The sequence below is a fragment of the Daphnia pulicaria genome, chromosome 6, assembly GCF_021234035.1.
Source record: "Daphnia pulicaria isolate SC F1-1A chromosome 6, SC_F0-13Bv2, whole genome shotgun sequence".
In the NCBI taxonomy this organism is placed as follows: domain Eukaryota; kingdom Metazoa; phylum Arthropoda; class Branchiopoda; order Diplostraca; family Daphniidae; genus Daphnia; species Daphnia pulicaria.
The window spans coordinates 7,153,959-7,180,358 of NC_060918.1; the positions used below are offsets into that span (position 1 = coordinate 7,153,959).

The following is a 26,400-nucleotide window of genomic DNA, read 5'->3' on the forward strand; positions in this document are numbered from 1 at the left end:
TTTTTGAATGTCAACGGCCATATCACGTAGAACGCACCTGGTCTCGTCAGCTCCCAGAAGTTAAGTTACGTCGAGTCCCGTTAGTACTTGGAAGGGTGACCGCTTGGGAATACGGAATGTCGTTGGCGATGAATAGTTTGTTTTCAATAACAAATTTCTTGAAATTTTTTTTCAATCACGATGGTTACCAGTCCAAATTCGTAGATCAAAAATTTCAATGACACAGGGATAGGTTCAATTCATCTATAGGAATGATTCTGGATGAATTCCATTGAGAGTTTTTCAAAGTTTATCGCGTTTTTTTATTCGCGATGGTTACCAGTCCAAATTCAATGAACAAACATTTCTATCACTTTGAAGTGATTTTCTATTCATCCATTGGGACTGGGAGGGTAAATTTTCATTTTTGAATGTCAACGGCCATATCACGTAGAACGCACCTGGTCTCGTCAGCTCCCAGAAGTTAAGTTACGTCGAGTCCCGTTAGTACTTGGAAGGGTGACCGCTTGGGAATACGGAATGTCGTTGGCGATGAATAGTTTGTTTTCAATAACAAATTTCTTGAAATTTTTTTTCAATCACAATGGTTACCAGTCCAAATTCGTAGATCAAAAATTTCAATGACACAGGGATAGGTTCAATTCATCTATAGGAATGATTCTGGATGAATTCCATTGAGAGTTTTTCAAAGTTTATCGCGTTTTTTTATTCGCGATGGTTACCAGTCCGAATTCAATGAACAAACATTTCAATCACTTTGAAGTGATTTTCTATTCATCCATTGGGACTGAGAGGGTAAATTTTCATTTTTGAATGTCAACGGCCATATCACGTAGAACGCACCTGGTCTCGTCAGCTCCCAGAAGTTAAGTTACGTCGAGTCCCGTTAGTACTTGGAAGGGTGACCGCTTGGGAATACGGAATGTCGTTAGCGATGAATAGTTTGTTTTCAATAACAAATTTCTTGAAATTTTTTTTCAATCACAATGGTTACCAGTCCAAATTCGTAGATCAAAAATTTCAATGACACAGGGATAGGTTCAATTCATCTATAGGAATGATTCTGGATGAATTCCATTGAGAGTTTTTCAAAGTTTATCGCGTTTTTTTATTCGCGATGGTTACCAGTCCAAATTCAATGAACAAACATTTCAATCACTTTGAAGTGATTTTCTATTCATCCATTGGGACTGGGAGGGTAAATTTTCATTTGTGAATGTCAACGGCCATATCACGTAGAACGCACCTGGTCTCGTCAGCTCCCAGAAGTTAAGTTACGTCGAGTCCCGTTAGTACTTGGAAGGGTGACCGCTTGGGAATACGGAATGTCGTTGGCGATGAATAGTTTGTTTTCAATAACAAATTTCTTGAAATTTTTTTTCAATCACAATGGTTACCAGTCCAAATTCGTAGATCAAAAATTTCAATGACACAGGGATAGGTTCAATTCATCTATAGGAATGATTCTGGATGAATTCCATTGAGAGTTTTTCAAAGTTTATCGCGTTTTTTTATTCGCGATGGTTACCAGTCCAAATTCAATGAACAAACATTTCAATCACTTTGAAGTGATTTTCTATTCATCCATTGGGACTGGGAGGGTAAATTTTCATTTGTGAATGTCAACGGCCATATCACGTAGAACGCACCTGGTCTCGTCAGCTCCCAGAAGTTAAGTTACGTCGAGTCCCGTTAGTACTTGGAAGGGTGACCGCTTGGGAATACGGAATGTCGTTGGCGATGAATAGTTTGTTTTCAATAACAAATTTCTTGAAATTTTTTTTCAATCACAATGGTTACCAGTCCAAATTCGTAGATCAAAAATTTCAATGACACAGGGATAGGTTCAATTCATCTATAGGAATGATTCTGGATGAATTCCATTGAGAGTTTTTCAAAGTTTATCGCGTTTTTTTATTCGCGATGGTTACCAGTCCAAATTCAATGAACAAACATTTCAATCACTTTGAAGTGATTTTCTATTCATCCATTGGGACTGGGAGGGTAAATTTTCATTTGTGAATGTCAACGGCCATATCACGTAGAACGCACCTGGTCTCGTCAGCTCCCAGAAGGTAAGTTACGTCGAGTCCCGTTAGTACTTGGAAGGGTGACCGCTTGGGAATACGGGATGTCGTTGGCGATGAATAGTTTGTTTTCAATAACAAATTTCTTGAAATTTTTTTTCAATCACGATGGTTACCAGTCCAAATTCGTAGATCAAAAATTTCAATGACAAAGGGATAGGTTCAATTCATCTATAGGAATGATTCTGGATGAATTCCATTGAGAGTTTTTCAAAGTTTATCGCGTTTTTTTATTCGCGATGGTTACCAGTCCGAATTCAATGAACAAACATTTCAATCACTTTGAAGTGATTTTCTATTCATCCATTGGGACTGGGAGGGTAAATTTTCATTTTTGAATGTCAACGGCCATATCACGTAGAACGCACCTGGTCTCGTCAGCTCCCAGAAGTTAAGTTACGTCGAGTCCCGTTAGTACTTGGAAGGGTGACCGCTTGGGAATACGGAATGTCGTTGGCGATGAATAGTTTGTTTTCAATAACAAATTTCTTGAAATTTTTTTTCAATCACAATGGTTACCAGTCCAAATTCGTAGATCAAAAATTTCAATGACACAGGGATAGGTTCAATTCATCTATAGGAATGATTCTGGATGAATTCCATTGAGAGTTTTTCAAAGTTTATCGCGTTTTTTTATTCGCGATGGTTACCAGTCCGAATTCAATGAACAAACATTTCAATCACTTTGAAGTGATTTTCTATTCATCCATTGGGACTGGGAGGGTAAATTTTCATTTTTGAATGTCAACGGCCATATCACGTAGAACGCACCTGGTCTCGTCAGCTCCCAGAAGTTAAGTTACGTCGAGTCCCGTTAGTACTTGGAAGGGTGACCGCTTGGGAATACGGAATGTCGTTGGCGATGAATAGTTTGTTTTCAATAACAAATTTCTTGAAATTTTTTTTCAATCACGATGGTTACCAGTCCAAATTCGTCGATCAAAAATTTCAATGACACAGGGATAGGTTCAATTCATCTATAGGAATGATTCTGGATGAATTCCATTGAGAGTTTTTCAAAGTTTATCGCGTTTTTTTATTCGCGATGGTTACCAGTCCGAATTCAATGAACAAACATTTCAATCACTTTGAAGTGATTTTCTATTCATCCATTGGGACTGAGAGGGTAAATTTTCATTTTTGAATGTCAACGGCCATATCACGTAGAACGCACCTGGTCTCGTCAGCTCCCAGAAGTTAAGTTACGTCGAGTCCCGTTAGTACTTGGAAGGGTGACCGCTTGGGAATACGGAATGTCGTTGGCGATGAATAGTTTGTTTTCAATAACAAATTTCTTGAAATTTTTTTTCAATCACAATGGTTACCAGTCCAAATTCGTAGATCAAAAATTTCAATGACACAGGGATAGGTTCAATTCATCTATAGGAATGATTCTGGATGAATTCCATTGAGAGTTTTTCAAAGTTTATCGCGTTTTTTTATTCGCGATGGTTACCAGTCCGAATTCAATGAACAAACATTTCAATCACTTTGAAGTGATTTTCTATTCATCCATTGGGACTGAGAGGGTAAATTTTCATTTTTGAATGTCAACGGCCATATCACGTAGAACGCACCTGGTCTCGTCAGCTCCCAGAAGTTAAGTTACGTCGAGTCCCGTTAGTACTTGGAAGGGTGACCGCTTGGGAATACGGAATGTCGTTGGCGATGAATAGTTTGTTTTCAATAACAAATTTCTTGAAATTTTTTTTCAATCACAATGGTTACCAGTCCAAATTCGTGGATCAAAAATTTCAATGACACAGGGATAGGTTCAATTCATCTATCGGAATGATTCTGGATGAATTCCATTGAGAGTTTTTCAAAGTTTATCGCGTTTTTTTATTCGCGATGGTTACCAGTCCGAATTCAATGAACAAACATTTCAATCACTTTGAAGTGATTTTCTATTCATCCATTGGGACTGGGAGGGTAAATTTTCATTTTTGAATGTCAACGGCCATATCACGTAGAACGCACCTGGTCTCGTCAGCTCCCAGAAGTTAAGTTACGTCGAGTCCCGTTAGTACTTGGAAGGGTGACCGCTTGGGAATACGGAATGTCGTTGGCGATGAATAGTTTGTTTTCAATAACAAATTTCTTGAAATTTTTTTTCAATCACGATGGTTACCAGTCCAAATTCGTCGATCAAAAATTTCAATGACACAGGGATAGGTTCAATTCATCTATAGGAATGATTCTGGATGAATTCCATTGAGAGTTTTTCAAAGTTTATCGCGTTTTTTTATTCGCGATGGTTACCAGTCCGAATTCAATGAACAAACATTTCAATCACTTTGAAGTGATTTTCTATTCATCCATTGGGACTGAGAGGGTAAATTTTCATTTTTGAATGTCAACGGCCATATCACGTAGAACGCACCTGGTCTCGTCAGCTCCCAGAAGTTAAGTTACGTCGAGTCCCGTTAGTACTTGGAAGGGTGACCGCTTGGGAATACGGAATGTCGTTGGCGATGAATAGTTTGTTTTCAATAACAAATTTCTTGAAATTTTTTTTCAATCACGATGGTTACCAGTCCAAATTCGTAGATCAAAAATTTCAATGACACAGGGATAGGTTCAATTCATCTATAGGAATGATTCTGGATGAATTCCATTGAGAGTTTTTCAAAGTTTATCGCGTTTTTTTATTCGCGATGGTTACCAGTCCAAATTCAATGAACAAACATTTCTATCACTTTGAAGTGATTTTCTATTCATCCATTGGGACTGAGAGGGTAAATTTTCATTTTTGAATGTCAACGGCCATATCACGTAGAACGCACCTGGTCTCGTCAGCTCCCAGAAGTTAAGTTACGTCGAGTCCCGTTAGTACTTGGAAGGGTGACCGCTTGGGAATACGGAATGTCGTTGGCGATGAATAGTTTGTTTTCAATAACAAATTTCTTGAAATTTTTTTTCAATCACGATGGTTACCAGTCCAAATTCGTAGATCAAAAATTTCAATGACACAGGGATAGGTTCAATTCATCTATAGGAATGATTCTGGATGAATTCCATTGAGAGTTTTTCAAAGTTTATCGCGTTTTTTTATTCGCGATGGTTACCAGTCCAAATTCAATGAACAAACATTTCTATCACTTTGAAGTGATTTTCTATTCATCCATTGGGACTGGGAGGGTAAATTTTCATTTTTGAATGTCAACGGCCATATCACGTAGAACGCACCTGGTCTCGTCAGCTCCCAGAAGTTAAGTTACGTCGAGTCCCGTTAGTACTTGGAAGGGTGACCGCTTGGGAATACGGAATGTCGTTGGCGATGAATAGTTTGTTTTCAATAACAAATTTCTTGAAATTTTTTTTCAATCACAATGGTTACCAGTCCAAATTCGTAGATCAAAAATTTCAATGACACAGGGATAGGTTCAATTCATCTATAGGAATGATTCTGGATGAATTCCATTGAGAGTTTTTCAAAGTTTATCGCGTTTTTTTATTCGCGATGGTTACCAGTCCAAATTCAATGAACAAACATTTCTATCACTTTGAAGTGATTTTCTATTCATCCATTGGGACTGGGAGGGTAAATTTTCATTTTTGAATGTCAACGGCCATATCACTTAGAACGCACCTGGTCTCGTCAGCTCCCAGAAGTTAAGTTACGTCGAGTCCCATTAGCTCTTGGAAGGGTGACCGCTTGGGAATACGGAATGTCGTTGGCGATGAATAGTTTGTTTTCAATAACAAATTTCTTGAAATTTTTTTTCAATCACGATGGTTACCAGTCCAAATTCGTCGATCAAAAATTTCAATGACACAGGGATAGGTTCAATTCATCTATAGGAATGATTCTGGATGAATTCCATTGAGAGTTTTTCAAAGTTTATCGCGTTTTTTTATTCGCGATGGTTACCAGTCCGAATTCAATGAACAAACATTTCAATCACTTTGAAGTGATTTTCTATTCATCCATTGGGACTGAGAGGGTAAATTTTCATTTTTGAATGTCAACGGCCATATCACGTAGAACGCACCTGGTCTCGTCAGCTCCCAGAAGTTAAGTTACGTCGAGTCCCGTTAGTACTTGGAAGGGTGACCGCTTGGGAATACGGAATGTCGTTGGCGATGAATAGTTTGTTTTCAATAACAAATTTCTTGAAATTTTTTTTCAATCACGATGGTTACCAGTCCAAATTCGTAGATCAAAAATTTCAATGACACAGGGATAGGTTCAATTCATCTATAGGAATGATTCTGGATGAATTCCATTGAGAGTTTTTCAAAGTTTATCGCGTTTTTTTATTCGCGATGGTTACCAGTCCAAATTCAATGAACAAACATTTCTATCACTTTGAAGTGATTTTCTATTCATCCATTGGGACTGGGAGGGTAAATTTTCATTTTTGAATGTCAACGGCCATATCACGTAGAACGCACCTGGTCTCGTCAGCTCCCAGAAGTTAAGTTACGTCGAGTCCCGTTAGTACTTGGAAGGGTGACCGCTTGGGAATACGGAATGTCGTTGGCGATGAATAGTTTGTTTTCAATAACAAATTTCTTGAAATTTTTTTTCAATCACAATGGTTACCAGTCCAAATTCGTAGATCAAAAATTTCAATGACACAGGGATAGGTTCAATTCATCTATAGGAATGATTCTGGATGAATTCCATTGAGAGTTTTTCAAAGTTTATCGCGTTTTTTTATTCGCGATGGTTACCAGTCCAAATTCAATGAACAAACATTTCTATCACTTTGAAGTGATTTTCTATTCATCCATTGGGACTGGGAGGGTAAATTTTCATTTTTGAATGTCAACGGCCATATCACTTAGAACGCACCTGGTCTCGTCAGCTCCCAGAAGTTAAGTTACGTCGAGTCCCGTTAGCTCTTGGAAGGGTGACCGCTTGGGAATACGGAATGTCGTTGGCGATGAATAGTTTGTTTTCAATAACAAATTTCTTGAAATTTTTTTTCAATCACGATGGTTACCAGTCCAAATTCGTAGATCAAAAATTTCAATGACACAGGGATAGGTTCAATTCATCTATAGGAATGATTCTGGATGAATTCCATTGAGAGTTTTTCAAAGTTTATCGCGTTTTTTTATTCGCGATGGTTACCAGTCCAAATTCAATGAACAAACATTTCTATCACTTTGAAGTGATTTTCTATTCATCCATTGGGACTGGGAGGGTAAATTTTCATTTTTGAATGTCAACGGCCATATCACGTAGAACGCACCTGGTCTCGTCAGCTCCCAGAAGTTAAGTTACGTCGAGTCCCGTTAGTACTTGGAAGGGTGACCGCTTGGGAATACGGAATGTCGTTGGCGATGAATAGTTTGTTTTCAATAACAAATTTCTTGAAATTTTTTTTCAATCACGATGGTTACCAGTCCAAATTCGTAGATCAAAAATTTCAATGACACAGGGATAGGTTCAATTCATCTATCGGAATGATTCTGGATGAATTCCATTGAGAGTTTTTCAAAGGTTATCGCGTTTTTTTATTCGCGATGGTTACCAGTCCGAATTCAATGAACAAACATTTCAATCACTTTGAAGTGATTTTCTATTCATCCATTGGGACTGAGAGGGTAAATTTTCATTTTTGAATGTCAACGGCCATATCACGTAGAACGCACCTGGTCTCGTCAGCTCCCAGAAGTTAAGTTACGTCGAGTCCCGTTAGTACTTGGAAGGGTGACCGCTTGGGAATACGGAATGTCGTTGGCGATGAATAGTTTGTTTTCAATAACAAATTTCTTGAAATTTTTTTTCAATCACAATGGTTACCAGTCCAAATTCGTAGATCAAAAATTTCAATGACACAGGGATAGGTTCAATTCATCTATAGGAATGATTCTGGATGAATTCCATTGAGAGTTTTTCAAAGTTTATCGCGTTTTTTTATTCGCGATGGTTACCAGTCCAAATTCAATGAACAAACATTTCTATCACTTTGAAGTGATTTTCTATTCATCCATTGGGACTGGGAGGGTAAATTTTCATTTTTGAATGTCAACGGCCATATCACTTAGAACGCACCTGGTCTCGTCAGCTCCCAGAAGTTAAGTTACGTCGAGTCCCGTTAGCTCTTGGAAGGGTGACCGCTTGGGAATACGGAATGTCGTTGGCGATGAATAGTTTGTTTTCAATAACAAATTTCTTGAAATTTTTTTTCAATCACGATGGTTACCAGTCCAAATTCGTAGATCAAAAATTTCAATGACACAGGGATAGGTTCAATTCATCTATCGGAATGATTCTGGATGAATTCCATTGAGAGTTTTTCAAAGTTTATCGCGTTTTTTTATTCGCGATGGTTACCAGTCCAAATTCAATGAACAAACATTTCTATCACTTTGAAGTGATTTTCTATTCATCCATTGGGACTGGGAGGGTAAATTTTCATTTTTGAATGTCAACGGCCATATCACGTAGAACGCACCTGGTCTCGTCAGCTCCCAGAAGTTAAGTTACGTCGAGTCCCGTTAGCTCTTGGAAGGGTGACCGCTTGGGAATACGGAATGTCGTTGGCGATGAATAGTTTGTTTTCAATAACAAATTTCTTGAAATTTTTTTTCAATCACGATGGTTACCAGTCCAAATTCGTAGATCAAAAATTTCAATCACACAGGGATAGGTTCAATTCATCTATAGGAATGATTCTGGATGAATTCCATTGAGAGTTTTTCAAAGTTTATCGCGTTTTTTTATTCGCGATGGTTACCAGTCCAAATTCAATGAACAAACATTTCTATCACTTTGAAGTGATTTTCTATTCATCCATTGGGACTGGGAGGGTAAATTTTCATTTTTGAATGTCAACGGCCATATCACGTAGAACGCACCTGGTCTCGTCAGCTCCCAGAAGTTAAGTTACGTCGAGTCCCGTTAGCTCTTGGAAGGGTGACCGCTTGGGAATACGGAATGTCGTTGGCGATGAATAGTTTGTTTTCAATAACAAATTTCTTGAAATTTTTTTTCAATCACGATGGTTACCAGTCCAAATTCGTAGATCAAAAATTTCAATGACACAGGGATAGGTTCAATTCATCTATAGGAATGATTCTGGATGAATTCCATTGAGAGTTTTTCAAAGTTTATCGCGTTTTTTTATTCGCGATGGTTACCAGTCCGAATTCAATGAACAAACATTTCAATCACTTTGAAGTGATTTTCTATTCATCCATTGGGACTGAGAGGGTAAATTTTCATTTTTGAATGTCAACGGCCATATCACGTAGAACGCACCTGGTCTCGTCAGCTCCCAGAAGTTAAGTTACGTCGAGTCCCGTTAGTACTTGGAAGGGTGACCGCTTGGGAATACGGAATGTCGTTGGCGATGAATAGTTTGTTTTCAATAACAAATTTCTTGAAATTTTTTTTCAATCACAATGGTTACCAGTCCAAATTCGTAGATCAAAAATTTCAATGACACAGGGATAGGTTCAATTCATCTATAGGAATGATTCTGGATGAATTCCATTGAGAGTTTTTCAAAGTTTATCGCGTTTTTTTATTCGCGATGGTTACCAGTCCGAATTCAATGAACAAACATTTCAATCACTTTGAAGTGATTTTCTATTCATCCATTGGGACTGAGAGGGTAAATTTTCATTTTTGAATGTCAACGGCCATATCACGTAGAACGCACCTGGTCTCGTCAGCTCCCAGAAGTTAAGTTACGTCGAGTCCCGTTAGTACTTGGAAGGGTGACCGCTTGGGAATACGGAATGTCGTTGGCGATGAATAGTTTGTTTTCAATAACAAATTTCTTGAAATTTTTTTTCAATCACAATGGTTACCAGTCCAAATTCGTAGATCAAAAATTTCAATGACACAGGGATAGGTTCAATTCATCTATAGGAATGATTCTGGATGAATTCCATTGAGAGTTTTTCAAAGTTTATCGCGTTTTTTTATTCGCGATGGTTACCAGTCCAAATTCAATGAACAAACATTTCTATCACTTTGAAGTGATTTTCTATTCATCCATTGGGACTGGGAGGGTAAATTTTCATTTTTGAATGTCAACGGCCATATCACGTAGAACGCACCTGGTCTCGTCAGCTCCCAGAAGTTAAGTTACGTCGAGTCCCGTTAGCTCTTGGAAGGGTGACCGCTTGGGAATACGGAATGTCGTTGGCGATGAATAGTTTGTTTTCAATAACAAATTTCTTGAAATTTTTTTTCAATCACGATGGTTACCAGTCCAAATTCGTAGATCAAAAATTTCAATGACACAGGGATAGGTTCAATTCATCTATAGGAATGATTCTGGATGAATTCCATTGAGAGTTTTTCAAAGTTTATCGCGTTTTTTTATTCGCGATGGTTACCAGTCCGAATTCAATGAACAAACATTTCAATCACTTTGAAGTGATTTTCTATTCATCCATTGGGACTGAGAGGGTAAATTTTCATTTTTGAATGTCAACGGCCATATCACGTAGAACGCACCTGGTCTCGTCAGCTCCCAGAAGTTAAGTTACGTCGAGTCCCGTTAGTACTTGGAAGGGTGACCGCTTGGGAATACGGAATGTCGTTGGCGATGAATAGTTTGTTTTCAATAACAAATTTCTTGAAATTTTTTTTCAATCACAATGGTTACCAGTCCAAATTCGTAGATCAAAAATTTCAATGACACAGGGATAGGTTCAATTCATCTATCGGAATGATTCTGGATGAATTCCATTGAGAGTTTTTCAAAGTTTATCGCGTTTTTTTATTCGCGATGGTTACCAGTCCGAATTCAATGAACAAACATTTCAATCACTTTGAAGTGATTTTCTATTCATCCATTGGGACTGGGAGGGTAAATTTTCATTTTTGAATGTCAACGGCCATATCACGTAGAACGCACCTGGTCTCGTCAGCTCCCAGAAGTTAAGTTACGTCGAGTCCCGTTAGTACTTGGAAGGGTGACCGCTTGGGAATACGGAATGTCGTTGGCGATGAATAGTTTGTTTTCAATAACAAATTTCTTGAAATTTTTTTTCAATCACAATGGTTACCAGTCCAAATTCGTAGATCAAAAATTTCAATGACACAGGGATAGGTTCAATTCATCTATAGGAATGATTCTGGATGAATTCCATTGAGAGTTTTTCAAAGTTTATCGCGTTTTTTTATTCGCGATGGTTACCAGTCCAAATTCAATGAACAAACATTTCTATCACTTTGAAGTGATTTTCTATTCATCCATTGGGACTGGGAGGGTAAATTTTCATTTTTGAATGTCAACGGCCATATCACGTAGAACGCACCTGGTCTCGTCAGCTCCCAGAAGTTAAGTTACGTCGAGTCCCGTTAGCTCTTGGAAGGGTGACCGCTTGGGAATACGGAATGTCGTTGGCGATGAATAGTTTGTTTTCAATAACAAATTTCTTGAAATTTTTTTTCAATCACGATGGTTACCAGTCCAAATTCGTAGATCAAAAATTTCAATGACACAGGGATAGGTTCAATTCATCTATAGGAATGATTCTGGATGAATTCCATTGAGAGTTTTTCAAAGTTTATCGCGTTTTTTTATTCGCGATGGTTACCAGTCCGAATTCAATGAACAAACATTTCAATCACTTTGAAGTGATTTTCTATTCATCCATTGGGACTGAGAGGGTAAATTTTCATTTTTGAATGTCAACGGCCATATCACGTAGAACGCACCTGGTCTCGTCAGCTCCCAGAAGTTAAGTTACGTCGAGTCCCGTTAGTACTTGGAAGGGTGACCGCTTGGGAATACGGAATGTCGTTGGCGATGAATAGTTTGTTTTCAATAACAAATTTCTTGAAATTTTTTTTCAATCACAATGGTTACCAGTCCAAATTCGTAGATCAAAAATTTCAATGACACAGGGATAGGTTCAATTCATCTATCGGAATGATTCTGGATGAATTCCATTGAGAGTTTTTCAAAGTTTATCGCGTTTTTTTATTCGCGATGGTTACCAGTCCGAATTCAATGAACAAACATTTCAATCACTTTGAAGTGATTTTCTATTCATCCATTGGGACTGGGAGGGTAAATTTTCATTTTTGAATGTCAACGGCCATATCACGTAGAACGCACCTGGTCTCGTCAGCTCCCAGAAGTTAAGTTACGTCGAGTCCCGTTAGTACTTGGAAGGGTGACCGCTTGGGAATACGGGATGTCGTTGGCGATGAATAGTTTGTTTTCAATAACAAATTTCTTGAAATTTTTTTTCAATCACGATGGTTACCAGTCCAAATTCGTAGATCAAAAATTTCAATGACACAGGGATAGGTTCAATTCATCTATAGGAATGATTCTGGATGAATTCCATTGAGAGTTTTTCAAAGTTTATCGCGTTTTTTTATTCGCGATGGTTACCAGTCCAAATTCAATGAACAAACATTTCTATCACTTTGAAGTGATTTTCTATTCATCCATTGGGACTGGGAGGGTAAATTTTCATTTTTGAATGTCAACGGCCATATCACGTAGAACGCACCTGGTCTCGTCAGCTCCCAGAAGTTAAGTTACGTCGAGTCCCGTTAGCTCTTGGAAGGGTGACCGCTTGGGAATACGGAATGTCGTTGGTGATGAATAGTTTGTTTTCAATAACAAATTTCTTGAAATTTTTTTTCAATCACGATGGTTACCAGTCCAAATTCGTAGATCAAAAATTTCAATGACACAGGGATAGGTTCAATTCATCTATAGGAATGATTCTGGATGAATTCCATTGAGAGTTTTTCAAAGTTTATCGCGTTTTTTTATTCGCGATGGTTACCAGTCCAAATTCAATGAACAAACATTTCAATCACTTTGAAGTGATTTTATATTCATCCATTGGGACTGGGAGGGTAAATTTTCATTTTTGAATGTCAACGGCCATATCACGTAGAACGCACCTGGTCTCGTCAGCTCCCAGAAGTTAAGTTACGTCGAGTCCCGTTAGTACTTGGAAGGGTGACCGCTTGGGAATACGGAATGTCGTTGGCGATGAATAGTTTGTTTTCAATAACAAATTTCTTGAAATTTTTTTTCAATCACGATGGTTACCAGTCCAAATTCGTAGATCAAAAATTTCAATGACACAGGGATAGGTTCAATTCATCTATAGGAATGATTCTGGATGAATTCCATTGAGAGTTTTTCAAAGTTTATCGCGTTTTTTTATTCGCGATGGTTACCAGTCCAAATTCAATGAACAAACATTTCAATCACTTTGAAGTGATTTTCTATTCATCCATTGGGACTGGGAGGGTAAATTTTCATTTTTGAATGTCAACGGCCATATCACGTAGAACGCACCTGGCCTCGTCAGCTCCCAGAAGTTAAGTTACGTCGAGTCCCGTTAGTACTTGGAAGGGTGACCGCTTGGGAATACGGAATGTCGTTGGCGATGAATAGTTTGTTTTCAATAACAAATTTCTTGAAATTTTTTTTCAATCACGATGGTTACCAGTCCAAATTCGTAGATCAAAAATTTCAATGACACAGGGATAGGTTCAATTCATCTATAGGAATGATTCTGGATGAATTCCATTGAGAGTTTTTCAAAGTTTATCGCGTTTTTTTATTCGCGATGGTTACCAGTCCAAATTCAATGAACAAACATTTCAATCACTTTGAAGTGATTTTCTATTCATCCATTGGGACTGGGAGGGTAAATTTTCATTTTTGAATGTCAACGGCCATATCACGTAGAACGCACATGGTCTCGTCAGCTCCCAGAAGTTAAGTTACGTCGAGTCCCGTTAGCTCTTGGAAGGGTGACCGCTTGGGAATACGGAATGTCGTTGGCGATGAATAGTTTGTTTTCAATAACAAATTTCTTGAAATTTTTTTCAATCACGATGGTTACCAGTCCAAATTCGTAGATCAAAAATTTCAATGACACAGAGATAGGTTCAATTCATCTATAGGAATGATTCTGGATGAATTCCATTGAGAGTTTTTCAAAGTTTATCGCTTTTTTTTATTCGCGATGGTTACCAGTCCGAATTCAATGAACAAACATTTCAATCACTTTGAAGTGATTTTCTATTCATCCATTGGGACTGGGAGGGTAAATTTTCATTTTTGAATGTCAACGGCCATATCACGTAGAACGCACCTGGTCTCGTCAGCTCCCAGAAGTTAAGTTACGTCGAGTCCCGTTAGCTCTTGGAAGGGTGACCGCTTGGGAATACGGAATGTCGTTGGCGATGAATAGTTTGTTTTCAATAACAAATTTCTTGAAATTTTTTTTCAATCACGATGGTTACCAGTCCAAATTCGTAGATCAAAAATTTCAATGACACAGGGATAGGTTCAATTCATCTATAGGAATGATTCTGGATGATTTCCTTTGAGAGTTTTTCAAAGTTTATCGCGTTTTTTTATTCGCGATGGTTACCAGTCCGACTTCAATGAACAAACATTTCAATCACTTTGAAGTAATTTTCTATTCATCCATTGGGACTGGGAGGGTAAATTTTCATTTTTGAATGTCAACGGCCATATCACGTAGAACGCACCTGGTCTCGTCAGCTCCCAGAAGTTAAGTTACGTCGAGTCCCGTTAGTACTTGGAAGGGTGAACGCTTGGGAATACGGGATGTCGTTGGCGATGAATAGTTTGTTTTCAATAACAAATTTCTTGAAATTTTTTTTCAATCACGATGGTTACCAGTCCAAATTCGTCGATCAAAAATTTCAATGACACAGGGATAGGTTCAATTCATCTATAGGAATGATTCTGGATGAATTCCATTGAGAGTTTTTCAAAGTTTATCGCGTTTTTTTATTCGCGATGGTTACCAGTCCAAATTCAATGAACAAACATTTCTATCACTTTGAAGTGATTTTCTATTCATCCATTGGGACTGGGAGGGTAAATTTTCATTTTTGAATGTCAACGGCCATATCACGTAGAACGCACCTGGCCTCGTCAGCTCCCAGAAGTTAAGTTACGTCGAGTCCCGTTAGCTCTTGGAAGGGTGACCGCTTGGGAATACGGAATGTCGTTGGCGATGAATAGTTTGTTTTCAATAACAAATTTCTTGAAATTTTTTTCAATCACGATGGTTACCAGTCCAAATTCGTAGATCAAAAATTTCAATGACACAGGGATAGGTTCAATTCATCTATAGGAATGATTCTGGATGAATTCCATTGAGAGTTTTTCAAAGTTTATCGTTTTTTTTTATTCGCGATGGTTACCAGTCCAAATTCAATGAACAAACATTTCTATCACTTTGAAGTGATTTTCTATTCATCCATTGGGACTGGGAGGGTAAATTTTCATTTTTGAATGTCAACGGCCATATCACGTAGAACGCACCTGGTCTCGTCAGCTCCCAGAAGTTAAGTTACGTCGAGTCCCGTTAGCTCTTGGAAGGGTGACCGCTTGGGAATACGGAATGTCGTTGGCGATGAATAGTTTGTTTTCAATAACAAATTTCTTGAAATTTTTTTTCAATCACGATGGTTACCAGTCCAAATTCGTAGATCAAAAATTTCAATGACACAGGGATAGGTTCAATTCATCTATAGGAATGATTCTGGATGATTTCCTTTGAGAGTTTTTCAAAGTTTATCGCGTTTTTTTATTCGCGATGGTTACCAGTCCGACTTCAATGAACAAACATTTCAATCACTTTGAAGTAATTTTCTATTCATCCATTGGGACTGGGAGGGTAAATTTTCATTTTTGAATGTCAACGGCCATATCACGTAGAACGCACCTGGTCTCGTCAGCTCCCAGAAGTTAAGTTACGTCGAGTCCCGTTAGTACTTGGAAGGGTGAACGCTTGGGAATACGGGATGTCGTTGGCGATGAATAGTTTGTTTTCAATAACAAATTTCTTTAAATTTTTTTTCAATCACGATGGTTACCAGTCCAAATTCGTCGATCAAAAATTTCAATGACACAGGGATAGGTTCAATTCATCTATAGGAATGATTCTGGATGAATTCCATTGAGAGTTTTTCAAAGTTTATCGCGTTTTTTTATTCGCGATGGTTACCAGTCCGAATTCAATGAACAAACATTTCAATCACTTTGAAGTGATTTTCTATTCATCCATTGGGACTGGGAGGGTAAATTTTCATTTTTGAATGTCAACGGCCATATCACGTAGAACGCACCTGGTCTCGTCAGCTCCCAGAAGTTAAGTTACGTCGAGTCCCGTTAGCTCTTGGAAGGGTGACCGCTTGGGAATACGGAATGTCGTTGGCGATGAATAGTTTGTTTTCAATAACAAATTTCTTGAAATTTTTTTTCAATCACGATGGTTACCAGTCCAAATTCGTAGATCAAAAATTTCAATGACACAGGGATAGGTTCAATTCATCTATAGGAATGATTCTGGATGATTTCCTTTGAGAGTTTTTCAAAGTTTATCGCGTTTTTTTATTCGCGATGGTTACCAGTCCGACTTCAATGAACAAACATTTCAATCACTTTGAAGTAATTTTCTATTCATCCATTGGGACTGGGAGGGTAAATTTTCATTTTTGAATGTCAACGGCCATTTCACGTAGAACGCACCTGGTCTCGTCAGCTCCCAGAAGTTAAGTTACGTCGAGTCCCGTTAGTACTTGGAAGGGTGAACGCTTGGGAATACGGGATGTCGTTGGCGATGAATAGTTTGTTTTCAATAACAAATTTCTTTAAATTTTTTTTCAATCACGATGGTTACCAGTCCAAATTCGTCGATCAAAAATTTCAATGACACAGGGATAGGTTCAATTCATCTATAGGAATGATTCTGGATGAATTCCATTGAGAGTTTTTCAAAGTTTATCGCGTTTTTTTATTCGCGATGGTTACCAGTCCGAATTCAATGAACAAACATTTCAATCACTTTGAAGTGATTTTCTATTCATCCATTGGGACTGGGAGGGTAAATTTTCATTTTTGAATGTCAACGGCCATATCACGTAGAACGCACCTGGTCTCGTCAGCTCCCAGAAGTTAAGTTACGTCGAGTCCCGTTAGCTCTTGGAAGGGTGACCGCTTGGGAATACGGAATGTCGTTGGCGATGAATAGTTTGTTTTCAATAACAAATTTCTTGAAATTTTTTTTCAATCACGATGGTTACCAGTCCAAATTCGTAGATCAAAAATTTCAATGACACAGGGATAGGTTCAATTCATCTATAGGAATGATTCTGGATGAATTCCATTGAGAGTTTTTCAAAGTTTATCGCGTTTTTTTATTCGCGATGGTTACCAGTCCAAATTCAATGAACAAACATTTCTATCACTTTGAAGTGATTTTCTATTCATCCATTGGGACTGGGAGGGTAAATTTTCATTTTTGAATGTCAACGGCCATATCACGTAGAACGCACCTGGTCTCGTCAGCTCCCAGAAGTTAAGTTACGTCGAGTCCCGTTAGTACTTGGAAGGGTGAACGCTTGGGAATACGGGATGTCGTTGGCGATGAATAGTTTGTTTTCAATAACAAATTTCTTTAAATTTTTTTTCAATCACGATGGTTACCAGTCCAAATTCGTCGATCAAAAATTTCAATGACACAGGGATAGGTTCAATTCATCTATAGGAATGATTCTGGATGAATTCCATTGAGAGTTTTTCAAAGTTTATCGCGTTTTTTTATTCGCGATGGTTACCAGTCCAAATTCAATGAACAAACATTTCTATCACTTTGAAGTGATTTTCTATTCATCCATTGGGACTGGGAGGGTAAATTTTCATTTTTGAATGTCAACGGCCATATCACGTAGAACGCACCTGGCCTCGTCAGCTCCCAGAAGTTAAGTTACGTCGAGTCCCGTTAGCTCTTGGAAGGGTGACCGCTTGGGAATACGGAATGTCGTTGGCGATGAATAGTTTGTTTTCAATAACAAATTTCTTGAAATTTTTTTCAATCACGATGGTTACCAGTCCAAATTCGTAGATCAAAAATTTCAATGACACAGGGATAGGTTCAATTCATCTATAGGAATGATTCTGGATGAATTCCATTGAGAGTTTTTCAAAGTTTATCGTTTTTTTTTATTCGCGATGGTTACCAGTCCAAATTCAATGAACAAACATTTCTATCACTTTGAAGTGATTTTCTATTCATCCATTGGGACTGGGAGGGTAAATTTTCATTTTTGAATGTCAACGGCCATATCACGTAGAACGCACCTGGTCTCGTCAGCTCCCAGAAGTTAAGTTACGTCGAGTCCCGTTAGCTCTTGGAAGGGTGACCGCTTGGGAATACGGAATGTCGTTGGCGATGAATAGTTTGTTTTCAATAACAAATTTCTTGAAATTTTTTTTCAATCACGATGGTTACCAGTCCAAATTCGTAGATCAAAAATTTCAATGACACAGGGATAGGTTCAATTCATCTATAGGAATGATTCTGGATGATTTCCTTTGAGAGTTTTTCAAAGTTTATCGCGTTTTTTTATTCGCGATGGTTACCAGTCCGACTTCAATGAACAAACATTTCAATCACTTTGAAGTAATTTTCTATTCATCCATTGGGACTGGGAGGGTAAATTTTCATTTTTGAATGTCAACGGCCATATCACGTAGAACGCACCTGGTCTCGTCAGCTCCCAGAAGTTAAGTTACGTCGAGTCCCGTTAGTACTTGGAAGGGTGAACGCTTGGGAATACGGGATGTCGTTGGCGATGAATAGTTTGTTTTCAATAACAAATTTCTTTAATTTTTTTTTCAATCACGATGGTTACCAGTCCAAATTCGTCGATCAAAAATTTCAATGACACAGGGATAGGTTCAATTCATCTATAGGAATGATTCTGGATGAATTCCATTGAGAGTTTTTCAAAGTTTATCGCGTTTTTTTATTCGCGATGGTTACCAGTCCGAATTCAATGAACAAACATTTCAATCACTTTGAAGTGATTTTCTATTCATCCATTGGGACTGGGAGGGTAAATTTTCATTTTTGAATGTCAACGGCCATATCACGTAGAACGCACCTGGTCTCGTCAGCTCCCAGAAGTTAAGTTACGTCGAGTCCCGTTAGCTCTTGGAAGGGTGACCGCTTGGGAATACGGAATGTCGTTGGCGATGAATAGTTTGTTTTCAATAACAAATTTCTTGAAATTTTTTTTCAATCACGATGGTTACCAGTCCAAATTCGTAGATCAAAAATTTCAATGACACAGGGATAGGTTCAATTCATCTATAGGAATGATTCTGGATGATTTCCTTTGAGAGTTTTTCAAAGTTTATCGCGTTTTTTTATTCGCGATGGTTACCAGTCCGACTTCAATGAACAAACATTTCAATCACTTTGAAGTAATTTTCTATTCATCCATTGGGACTGGGAGGGTAAATTTTCATTTTTGAATGTCAACGGCCATTTCACGTAGAACGCACCTGGTCTCGTCAGCTCCCAGAAGTTAAGTTACGTCGAGTCCCGTTAGTACTTGGAAGGGTGAACGCTTGGGAATACGGGATGTCGTTGGCGATGAATAGTTTGTTTTCAATAACAAATTTCTTTAAATTTTTTTTCAATCACGATGGTTACCAGTCCAAATTCGTCGATCAAAAATTTCAATGACACAGGGATAGGTTCAATTCATCTATAGGAATGATTCTGGATGAATTCCATTGAGAGTTTTTCAAAGTTTATCGCGTTTTTTTATTCGCGATGGTTACCAGTCCGAATTCAATGAACAAACATTTCAATCACTTTGAAGTGATTTTCTATTCATCCATTGGGACTGGGAGGGTAAATTTTCATTTTTGAATGTCAACGGCCATATCACGTAGAACGCACCTGGTCTCGTCAGCTCCCAGAAGTTAAGTTACGTCGAGTCCCGTTAGCTCTTGGAAGGGTGACCGCTTGGGAATACGGAATGTCGTTGGCGATGAATAGTTTGTTTTCAATAACAAATTTCTTGAAATTTTTTTTCAATCACGATGGTTACCAGTCCAAATTCGTAGATCAAAAATTTCAATGACACAGGGATAGGTTCAATTCATCTATAGGAATGATTCTGGATGAATTCCATTGAGAGTTTTTCAAAGTTTATCGCGTTTTTTTATTCGCGATGGTTACCAGTCCAAATTCAATGAACAAACATTTCTATCACTTTGAAGTGATTTTCTATTCATCCATTGGGACTGGGAGGGTAAATTTTCATTTTTGAATGTCAACGGCCATATCACGTAGAACGCACCTGGTCTCGTCAGCTCCCAGAAGTTAAGTTACGTCGAGTCCCGTTAGTACTTGGAAGGGTGACCGCTTGGGAATACGGGATGTCGTTGGCGATGAATAGTTTGTTTTCAATAACAAATTTCTTTAAATTTTTTTTCAATCACGATGGTTACCAGTCCAAATTCGTCGATCAAAAATTTCAATGACACAGGGATAGGTTCAATTCATCTATAGGAATGATTCTGGTTGAATTCCATTGAGAGTTTTTCAAAGTTTATCGCTTTTTTTTATTCGCGATGGTTACCAGTCCGAATTCAATGAACAAACATTTCAATCACTTTGAAGTGATTTTCTATTCATCCATTGGGAATGGGAGGGTAAATTTTCATTTTTGAATGTCAACGGCCATATCACGTAGAACGCACCTGGTCTCGTCAGCTCCAAGAAGTTAAGTTACGTCGAGTCCCGTTAGCTCTTGGAAGGGTGACCGCTTGGGAATACGGAATGTCGTTGGCGATGAATAGTTTGTTTTCAATAACAAATTTCTTGAAATTTTTTTTCAATCACGATGGTTACCAGTCCAAATTCGTAGATCAAAAATTTCAATGACACAGGGATAGGTTCAATTCATCTATAGGAATGATTCTGGATGAATTCCATTGAGAGTTTTTCAAAGTTTATCGCGTTTTTTTATTCGCGATGGTTACCAGTCCAAATTCAATGAACAAACATTTCTATCACTTTGAAGTGATTTTCTATTCATCCATTGGGACTGGGAGGGTAAATTTTCATTTTTGAATGTCAACGGCCATATCACGTAGAACGCACCTGGTCTCGTCAGCTCCCAGAAGTTAAGTTACGTCGAGTCCCGTTAGTACTTGGAAGGGTGACCGCTTGGGAATACGGGATGTCGTTGGCGATGAATAGTTTGTTTTCAATAACAAATTTCTTTAAATTTTTTTTCAATCACGATGGTTACCAGTCCAAATTCGTCGATCAAAAATTTCAATGACACAGGGATAGGTTCAATTCATCTATAGGAATGATTCTGGTTGAATTCCATTGAGAGTTTTTCAAAGTTTATCGCGTTTTTTTATTCGCGATGGTTACCAGTCCGAATTCAATGAACAAACATTTCAATCACTTTGAAGTGATTTTCTATTCATCCATTGGGACTGGGAGGGTAAATTTTCATTTTTGAATGTCAACGGCCATATCACGTAGAACGCACCTGGTCTCGTCAGCTCCCTGAAGTTAAGTTACGTCGAGTCCCGTTAGTACTTGGAAGGGTGACCGCTTGGGAATACGGAATGTCGTTGGCGATGAATAGTTTGTTTTCAATAACAAATTTCTTGAAATTTTTTTTCAATCACGATGGTTACCAGTCCAAATTCGTCGATCAAAAATTTCAATGACACAGGGATAGGTTCAATTCATCTATAGGAATGATTCTGGATGAATTCCATTGAGAGTTTTTCAAAGTTTATCGCGTTTTTTTATTCGCGATGGTTACCAGTCCGAATTCAATGAACAAACATTTCAATCACTTTGAAGTGATTTTCTATTCATCCATTGGGACTGGGAGGGTAAATTTTCATTTTTGAATGTCAACGGCCATATCACGTAGAACGCACCTGGTCTCGTCAGCTCCCAGAAGTTAAGTTACGTCGAGTCCCGTTAGCTCTTGGAAGGGTGACCGCTTGGGAATACGGAATGTCGTTGGCGATGAATAGTTTGTTTTCAATAACAAATTTCTTGAAATTTTTTTTCAATCACGATGGTTACCAGTCCAAATTCGTAGATCAAAAATTTCAATGACACAGGGATAGGTTCAATTCATCTATAGGAATGATTCTGGATGAATTCCATTGAGAGTTTTTCAAAGTTTATCGCGTTTTTTTATTCGCGATGGTTACCAGTCCAAATTCAATGAACAAACATTTCTATCACTTTGAAGTGATTTTCTATTCATCCATTGGGACTGGGAGGGTAAATTTTCATTTTTGAATGTCAACGGCCATATCACGTAGAACGCACCTGGTCTCGTCAGCTCCCAGAAGTTAAGTTACGTCGAGTCCCGTTAGTACTTGGAAGGGTGACCGCTTGGGAATACGGGATGTCGTTGGCGATGAATAGTTTGTTTTCAATAACAAATTTCTTTAAATTTTTTTTCAATCACGATGGTTACCAGTCCAAATTCGTCGATCAAAAATTTCAATGACACAGGGATAGGTTCAATTCATCTATAGGAATGATTCTGGTTGAATTCCATTGAGAGTTTTTCAAAGTTTATCGCGTTTTTTTATTCGCGATGGTTACCAGTCCGAATTCAATGAACAAACATTTCAATCACTTTGAAGTGATTTTCTATTCATCCATTGGGACTGGGAGGGTAAATTTTCATTTTTGAATGTCAACGGCCATATCACGTAGAACGCACCTGGTCTCGTCAGCTCCCTGAAGTTAAGTTACGTCGAGTCCCGTTAGTACTTGGAAGGGTGACCGCTTGGGAATACGGAATGTCGTTGGCGATGAATAGTTTGTTTTCAATAACAAATTTCTTGAAATTTTTTTTCAATCACGATGGTTACCAGTCCAAATTCGTCGATCAAAAATTTCAATGACACAGGGATAGGTTCAATTCATCTATAGGAATGATTCTGGATGAATTCCATTGAGAGTTTTTCAAAGTTTATCGCGTTTTTTTATTCGCGATGGTTACCAGTCCGAATTCAATGAACAAACATTTCAATCACTTTGAAGTGATTTTCTATTCATCCATTGGGACTGGGAGGGTAAATTTTCATTTTTGAATGTCAACGGCCATATCACGTAGAACGCACCTGGTCTCGTCAGCTCCCAGAAGTTAAGTTACGTCGAGTCCCGTTAGCTCTTGGAAGGGTGACCGCTTGGGAATACGGAATGTCGTTGGCGATGAATAGTTTGTTTTCAATAACAAATTTCTTGAAATTTTTTTTCAATCACGATGGTTACCAGTCCAAATTCGTCGATCAAAAATTTCAATGACACAGGGATAGGTTCAATTCATCTATAGGAATGATTCTGGATGAATTCCATTGAGAGTTTTTCAAAGTTTATCGCGTTTTTTTATTCGCGATGGTTACCAGTCCGAATTCAATGAACAAACATTTCAATCACTTTGAAGTGATTTTCTATTCATCCATTGGGACTGGGAGGGTAAATTTTCATTTTTGAATGTCAACGGCCATATCACGTAGAACGCACCTGGTCTCGTCAGCTCCCTGAAGTTAAGTTACGTCGAGTCCCGTTAGTACTTGGAAGGGTGACCGCTTGGGAATACGGAATGTCGTTGGCGATGAATAGTTTGTTTTCAATAACAAATTTCTTGAAATTTTTTTTCAATCACGATGGTTACCAGTCCAAATTCGTCGATCAAAAATTTCAATGACACAGGGATAGGTTCAATTCATCTATAGGAATGATTCTGGATGAATTCCATTGAGAGTTTTTCAAAGTTTATCGCGTTTTTTTATTCGCGATGGTTACCAGTCCGAATTCAATGAACAAACATTTCAATCACTTTGAAGTGATTTTCTATTCATCCATTGGGACTGGGAGGGTAAATTTTCATTTTTGAATGTCAACGGCCATATCACGTAGAACGCACCTGGTCTCGTCAGCTCCCAGAAGTTAAGTTACGTCGAGTCCCGTTAGCTCTTGGAAGGGTGACCGCTTGGGAATACGGAATGTCGTTGGCGATGAATAGTTTGTTTTCAATAACAAATTTCTTGAAATTTTTTTTCAATCACGATGGTTACCAGTCCAAATTCGTCGATCAAAAATTTCAATGACACAGGGATAGGTTCAATTCATCTATAGGAATGATTCTGGATGAATTCCATTGAGAGTTTTTCAAAGTTTATCGCGTTTTTTTATTCGCGATGGTTACCAGTCCGAATTCAATGAACAAACATTTCAATCACTTTGAAGTGATTTTCTATTCATCCATTGGGACTGGGAGGGTAAATTTTCATTTTTGAATGTCAACGGCCATATCACGTAGAACGCACCTGGTCTCGTCAGCTCCCAGAAGTTAAGTTACGTCGAGTCCCGTTAGCTCTTGGAAGGGTGACCGCTTGGGAATACGGAATGTCGTTGGCGATGAATAGTTTGTTTTCAATAACAAATTTCTTGAAATTTTTTTTCAATCACGATGGTTACCAGTCCAAATTCGTAGATCAAAAATTTCAATGACACAGGGATAGGTTCAATTCATCTATAGGAATGATTCTGGATGAATTCCATTGAGAGTTTTTCAAAGTTTATCGCGTTTTTTTATTCGCGATGGTTACCAGTCCAAATTCAATGAACAAACATTTCTATCACTTTGAAGTGATTTTCTATTCATCCATTGGGACTGGGAGGGTAAATTTTCATTTTTGAATGTCAACGGCCATATCACGTAGAACGCACCTGGTCTCGTCAGCTCCCAGAAGTTAAGTTACGTCGAGTCCCGTTAGTACTTGGAAGGGTGACCGCTTGGGAATACGGGATGTCGTTGGCGATGAATAGTTTGTTTTCAATAACAAATTTCTTTAAATTTTTTTTCAATCACGATGGTTACCAGTCCAAATTCGTCGATCAAAAATTTCAATGACACAGGGATAGGTTCAATTCATCTATAGGAATGATTCTGGTTGAATTCCATTGAGAGTTTTTCAAAGTTTATCGCGTTTTTTTATTCGCGATGGTTACCAGTCCGAATTCAATGAACAAACATTTCAATCACTTTGAAGTGATTTTCTATTCATCCATTGGGACTGGGAGGGTAAATTTTCATTTTTGAATGTCAACGGCCATATCACGTAGAACGCACCTGGTCTCGTCAGCTCCCTGAAGTTAAGTTACGTCGAGTCCCGTTAGTACTTGGAAGGGTGACCGCTTGGGAATACGGAATGTCGTTGGCGATGAATAGTTTGTTTTCAATAACAAATTTCTTGAAATTTTTTTTCAATCACGATGGTTACCAGTCCAAATTCGTCGATCAAAAATTTCAATGACACAGGGATAGGTTCAATTCATCTATAGGAATGATTCTGGATGAATTCCATTGAGAGTTTTTCAAAGTTTATCGCGTTTTTTTATTCGCGATGGTTACCAGTCCGAATTCAATGAACAAACATTTCAATCACTTTGAAGTGATTTTCTATTCATCCATTGGGACTGGGAGGGTAAATTTTCATTTTTGAATGTCAACGGCCATATCACGTAGAACGCACCTGGTCTCGTCAGCTCCCAGAAGTTAAGTTACGTCGAGTCCCGTTAGCTCTTGGAAGGGTGACCGCTTGGGAATACGGAATGTCGTTGGCGATGAATAGTTTGTTTTCAATAACAAATTTCTTGAAATTTTTTTTCAATCACGATGGTTACCAGTCCAAATTCGTCGATCAAAAATTTCAATGACACAGGGATAGGTTCAATTCATCTATAGGAATGATTCTGGATGAATTCCATTGAGAGTTTTTCAAAGTTTATCGCGTTTTTTTATTCGCGATGGTTACCAGTCCGAATTCAATGAACAAACATTTCAATCACTTTGAAGTGATTTTCTATTCATCCATTGGGACTGGGAGGGTAAATTTTCATTTTTGAATGTCAACGGCCATATCACGTAGAACGCACCTGGTCTCGTCAGCTCCCAGAAGTTAAGTTACGTCGAGTCCCGTTAGCTCTTGGAAGGGTGACCGCTTGGGAATACGGAATGTCGTTGGCGATGAATAGTTTGTTTTCAATAACAAATTTCTTGAAATTTTTTTTCAATCACGATGGTTACCAGTCCAAATTCGTAGATCAAAAATTTCAATGACACAGGGATAGGTTCAATTCATCTATAGGAATGATTCTGGATGAATTCCATTGAGAGTTTTTCAAAGTTTATCGCGTTTTTTTATTCGCGATGGTTACCAGTCCAAATTCAATGAACAAACATTTCTATCACTTTGAAGTGATTTTCTATTCATCCATTGGGACTGGGAGGGTAAATTTTCATTTTTGAATGTCAACGGCCATATCACGTAGAACGCACCTGGTCTCGTCAGCTCCCAGAAGTTAAGTTACGTCGAGTCCCGTTAGTACTTGGAAGGGTGACCGCTTGGGAATACGGGATGTCGTTGGCGATGAATAGTTTGTTTTCAATAACAAATTTCTTTAAATTTTTTTTCAATCACGATGGTTACCAGTCCAAATTCGTCGATCA

General features: G+C 38.2%; 66 pseudogenes; all 66 read left to right on the forward strand.

The window, feature by feature from the left end:
- Positions 1-9: 9 nt before the first annotated feature.
- On the forward strand, positions 10-128 carry LOC124345144 (annotated as a pseudogene).
- A 284-nt stretch (positions 129-412) lies between these two features.
- LOC124345145 lies at positions 413-531 on the forward strand (annotated as a pseudogene).
- Positions 532-815: 284 nt separating this feature from the next.
- Positions 816-934, forward strand: LOC124345692 (annotated as a pseudogene).
- A 284-nt stretch (positions 935-1,218) lies between these two features.
- LOC124345146 lies at positions 1,219-1,337 on the forward strand (annotated as a pseudogene).
- A 284-nt stretch (positions 1,338-1,621) lies between these two features.
- Positions 1,622-1,740, forward strand: LOC124345147 (annotated as a pseudogene).
- A 284-nt stretch (positions 1,741-2,024) lies between these two features.
- LOC124344762 lies at positions 2,025-2,143 on the forward strand (annotated as a pseudogene).
- A 284-nt stretch (positions 2,144-2,427) lies between these two features.
- LOC124345148 lies at positions 2,428-2,546 on the forward strand (annotated as a pseudogene).
- Positions 2,547-2,830: 284 nt separating this feature from the next.
- On the forward strand, positions 2,831-2,949 carry LOC124345150 (annotated as a pseudogene).
- Positions 2,950-3,233: 284 nt separating this feature from the next.
- On the forward strand, positions 3,234-3,352 carry LOC124345151 (annotated as a pseudogene).
- A 284-nt stretch (positions 3,353-3,636) lies between these two features.
- LOC124345152 lies at positions 3,637-3,755 on the forward strand (annotated as a pseudogene).
- A 284-nt stretch (positions 3,756-4,039) lies between these two features.
- Positions 4,040-4,158, forward strand: LOC124345153 (annotated as a pseudogene).
- A 284-nt stretch (positions 4,159-4,442) lies between these two features.
- LOC124345154 lies at positions 4,443-4,561 on the forward strand (annotated as a pseudogene).
- Positions 4,562-4,845: 284 nt separating this feature from the next.
- Positions 4,846-4,964, forward strand: LOC124345156 (annotated as a pseudogene).
- A 284-nt stretch (positions 4,965-5,248) lies between these two features.
- On the forward strand, positions 5,249-5,367 carry LOC124345157 (annotated as a pseudogene).
- A 284-nt stretch (positions 5,368-5,651) lies between these two features.
- LOC124346189 lies at positions 5,652-5,770 on the forward strand (annotated as a pseudogene).
- Positions 5,771-6,054: 284 nt separating this feature from the next.
- LOC124345158 lies at positions 6,055-6,173 on the forward strand (annotated as a pseudogene).
- A 284-nt stretch (positions 6,174-6,457) lies between these two features.
- Positions 6,458-6,576, forward strand: LOC124345159 (annotated as a pseudogene).
- Positions 6,577-6,860: 284 nt separating this feature from the next.
- LOC124346173 lies at positions 6,861-6,979 on the forward strand (annotated as a pseudogene).
- A 284-nt stretch (positions 6,980-7,263) lies between these two features.
- On the forward strand, positions 7,264-7,382 carry LOC124345160 (annotated as a pseudogene).
- A 284-nt stretch (positions 7,383-7,666) lies between these two features.
- On the forward strand, positions 7,667-7,785 carry LOC124345162 (annotated as a pseudogene).
- A 284-nt stretch (positions 7,786-8,069) lies between these two features.
- LOC124346175 lies at positions 8,070-8,188 on the forward strand (annotated as a pseudogene).
- Positions 8,189-8,472: 284 nt separating this feature from the next.
- LOC124346031 lies at positions 8,473-8,591 on the forward strand (annotated as a pseudogene).
- A 284-nt stretch (positions 8,592-8,875) lies between these two features.
- LOC124346032 lies at positions 8,876-8,994 on the forward strand (annotated as a pseudogene).
- A 284-nt stretch (positions 8,995-9,278) lies between these two features.
- On the forward strand, positions 9,279-9,397 carry LOC124345163 (annotated as a pseudogene).
- A 284-nt stretch (positions 9,398-9,681) lies between these two features.
- On the forward strand, positions 9,682-9,800 carry LOC124345164 (annotated as a pseudogene).
- A 284-nt stretch (positions 9,801-10,084) lies between these two features.
- LOC124346033 lies at positions 10,085-10,203 on the forward strand (annotated as a pseudogene).
- A 284-nt stretch (positions 10,204-10,487) lies between these two features.
- On the forward strand, positions 10,488-10,606 carry LOC124345165 (annotated as a pseudogene).
- A 284-nt stretch (positions 10,607-10,890) lies between these two features.
- On the forward strand, positions 10,891-11,009 carry LOC124345166 (annotated as a pseudogene).
- Positions 11,010-11,293: 284 nt separating this feature from the next.
- LOC124346035 lies at positions 11,294-11,412 on the forward strand (annotated as a pseudogene).
- A 284-nt stretch (positions 11,413-11,696) lies between these two features.
- On the forward strand, positions 11,697-11,815 carry LOC124345167 (annotated as a pseudogene).
- Positions 11,816-12,099: 284 nt separating this feature from the next.
- On the forward strand, positions 12,100-12,218 carry LOC124346424 (annotated as a pseudogene).
- Positions 12,219-12,502: 284 nt separating this feature from the next.
- Positions 12,503-12,621, forward strand: LOC124346141 (annotated as a pseudogene).
- A 284-nt stretch (positions 12,622-12,905) lies between these two features.
- Positions 12,906-13,024, forward strand: LOC124345168 (annotated as a pseudogene).
- A 284-nt stretch (positions 13,025-13,308) lies between these two features.
- LOC124345370 lies at positions 13,309-13,427 on the forward strand (annotated as a pseudogene).
- A 284-nt stretch (positions 13,428-13,711) lies between these two features.
- Positions 13,712-13,830, forward strand: LOC124346190 (annotated as a pseudogene).
- A 283-nt stretch (positions 13,831-14,113) lies between these two features.
- Positions 14,114-14,232, forward strand: LOC124346036 (annotated as a pseudogene).
- Positions 14,233-14,516: 284 nt separating this feature from the next.
- LOC124345356 lies at positions 14,517-14,635 on the forward strand (annotated as a pseudogene).
- Positions 14,636-14,919: 284 nt separating this feature from the next.
- LOC124346134 lies at positions 14,920-15,038 on the forward strand (annotated as a pseudogene).
- A 283-nt stretch (positions 15,039-15,321) lies between these two features.
- Positions 15,322-15,440, forward strand: LOC124346037 (annotated as a pseudogene).
- Positions 15,441-15,724: 284 nt separating this feature from the next.
- On the forward strand, positions 15,725-15,843 carry LOC124345357 (annotated as a pseudogene).
- Positions 15,844-16,127: 284 nt separating this feature from the next.
- LOC124346038 lies at positions 16,128-16,246 on the forward strand (annotated as a pseudogene).
- Positions 16,247-16,530: 284 nt separating this feature from the next.
- LOC124345758 lies at positions 16,531-16,649 on the forward strand (annotated as a pseudogene).
- Positions 16,650-16,933: 284 nt separating this feature from the next.
- Positions 16,934-17,052, forward strand: LOC124346039 (annotated as a pseudogene).
- Positions 17,053-17,336: 284 nt separating this feature from the next.
- Positions 17,337-17,455, forward strand: LOC124345359 (annotated as a pseudogene).
- A 284-nt stretch (positions 17,456-17,739) lies between these two features.
- On the forward strand, positions 17,740-17,858 carry LOC124346135 (annotated as a pseudogene).
- A 283-nt stretch (positions 17,859-18,141) lies between these two features.
- On the forward strand, positions 18,142-18,260 carry LOC124346040 (annotated as a pseudogene).
- Positions 18,261-18,544: 284 nt separating this feature from the next.
- LOC124345360 lies at positions 18,545-18,663 on the forward strand (annotated as a pseudogene).
- A 284-nt stretch (positions 18,664-18,947) lies between these two features.
- On the forward strand, positions 18,948-19,066 carry LOC124346041 (annotated as a pseudogene).
- A 284-nt stretch (positions 19,067-19,350) lies between these two features.
- On the forward strand, positions 19,351-19,469 carry LOC124345759 (annotated as a pseudogene).
- Positions 19,470-19,753: 284 nt separating this feature from the next.
- LOC124346043 lies at positions 19,754-19,872 on the forward strand (annotated as a pseudogene).
- A 284-nt stretch (positions 19,873-20,156) lies between these two features.
- On the forward strand, positions 20,157-20,275 carry LOC124346425 (annotated as a pseudogene).
- Positions 20,276-20,559: 284 nt separating this feature from the next.
- LOC124346219 lies at positions 20,560-20,678 on the forward strand (annotated as a pseudogene).
- Positions 20,679-20,962: 284 nt separating this feature from the next.
- Positions 20,963-21,081, forward strand: LOC124346427 (annotated as a pseudogene).
- A 284-nt stretch (positions 21,082-21,365) lies between these two features.
- LOC124345648 lies at positions 21,366-21,484 on the forward strand (annotated as a pseudogene).
- A 284-nt stretch (positions 21,485-21,768) lies between these two features.
- LOC124346044 lies at positions 21,769-21,887 on the forward strand (annotated as a pseudogene).
- A 284-nt stretch (positions 21,888-22,171) lies between these two features.
- Positions 22,172-22,290, forward strand: LOC124346428 (annotated as a pseudogene).
- Positions 22,291-22,574: 284 nt separating this feature from the next.
- LOC124345649 lies at positions 22,575-22,693 on the forward strand (annotated as a pseudogene).
- Positions 22,694-22,977: 284 nt separating this feature from the next.
- Positions 22,978-23,096, forward strand: LOC124346045 (annotated as a pseudogene).
- A 284-nt stretch (positions 23,097-23,380) lies between these two features.
- On the forward strand, positions 23,381-23,499 carry LOC124345650 (annotated as a pseudogene).
- A 284-nt stretch (positions 23,500-23,783) lies between these two features.
- On the forward strand, positions 23,784-23,902 carry LOC124346047 (annotated as a pseudogene).
- Positions 23,903-24,186: 284 nt separating this feature from the next.
- Positions 24,187-24,305, forward strand: LOC124346048 (annotated as a pseudogene).
- Positions 24,306-24,589: 284 nt separating this feature from the next.
- LOC124346429 lies at positions 24,590-24,708 on the forward strand (annotated as a pseudogene).
- A 284-nt stretch (positions 24,709-24,992) lies between these two features.
- On the forward strand, positions 24,993-25,111 carry LOC124345652 (annotated as a pseudogene).
- Positions 25,112-25,395: 284 nt separating this feature from the next.
- Positions 25,396-25,514, forward strand: LOC124346049 (annotated as a pseudogene).
- A 284-nt stretch (positions 25,515-25,798) lies between these two features.
- On the forward strand, positions 25,799-25,917 carry LOC124346050 (annotated as a pseudogene).
- A 284-nt stretch (positions 25,918-26,201) lies between these two features.
- On the forward strand, positions 26,202-26,320 carry LOC124346430 (annotated as a pseudogene).
- The last annotated feature ends 80 nt before the right edge of the window (positions 26,321-26,400 follow it).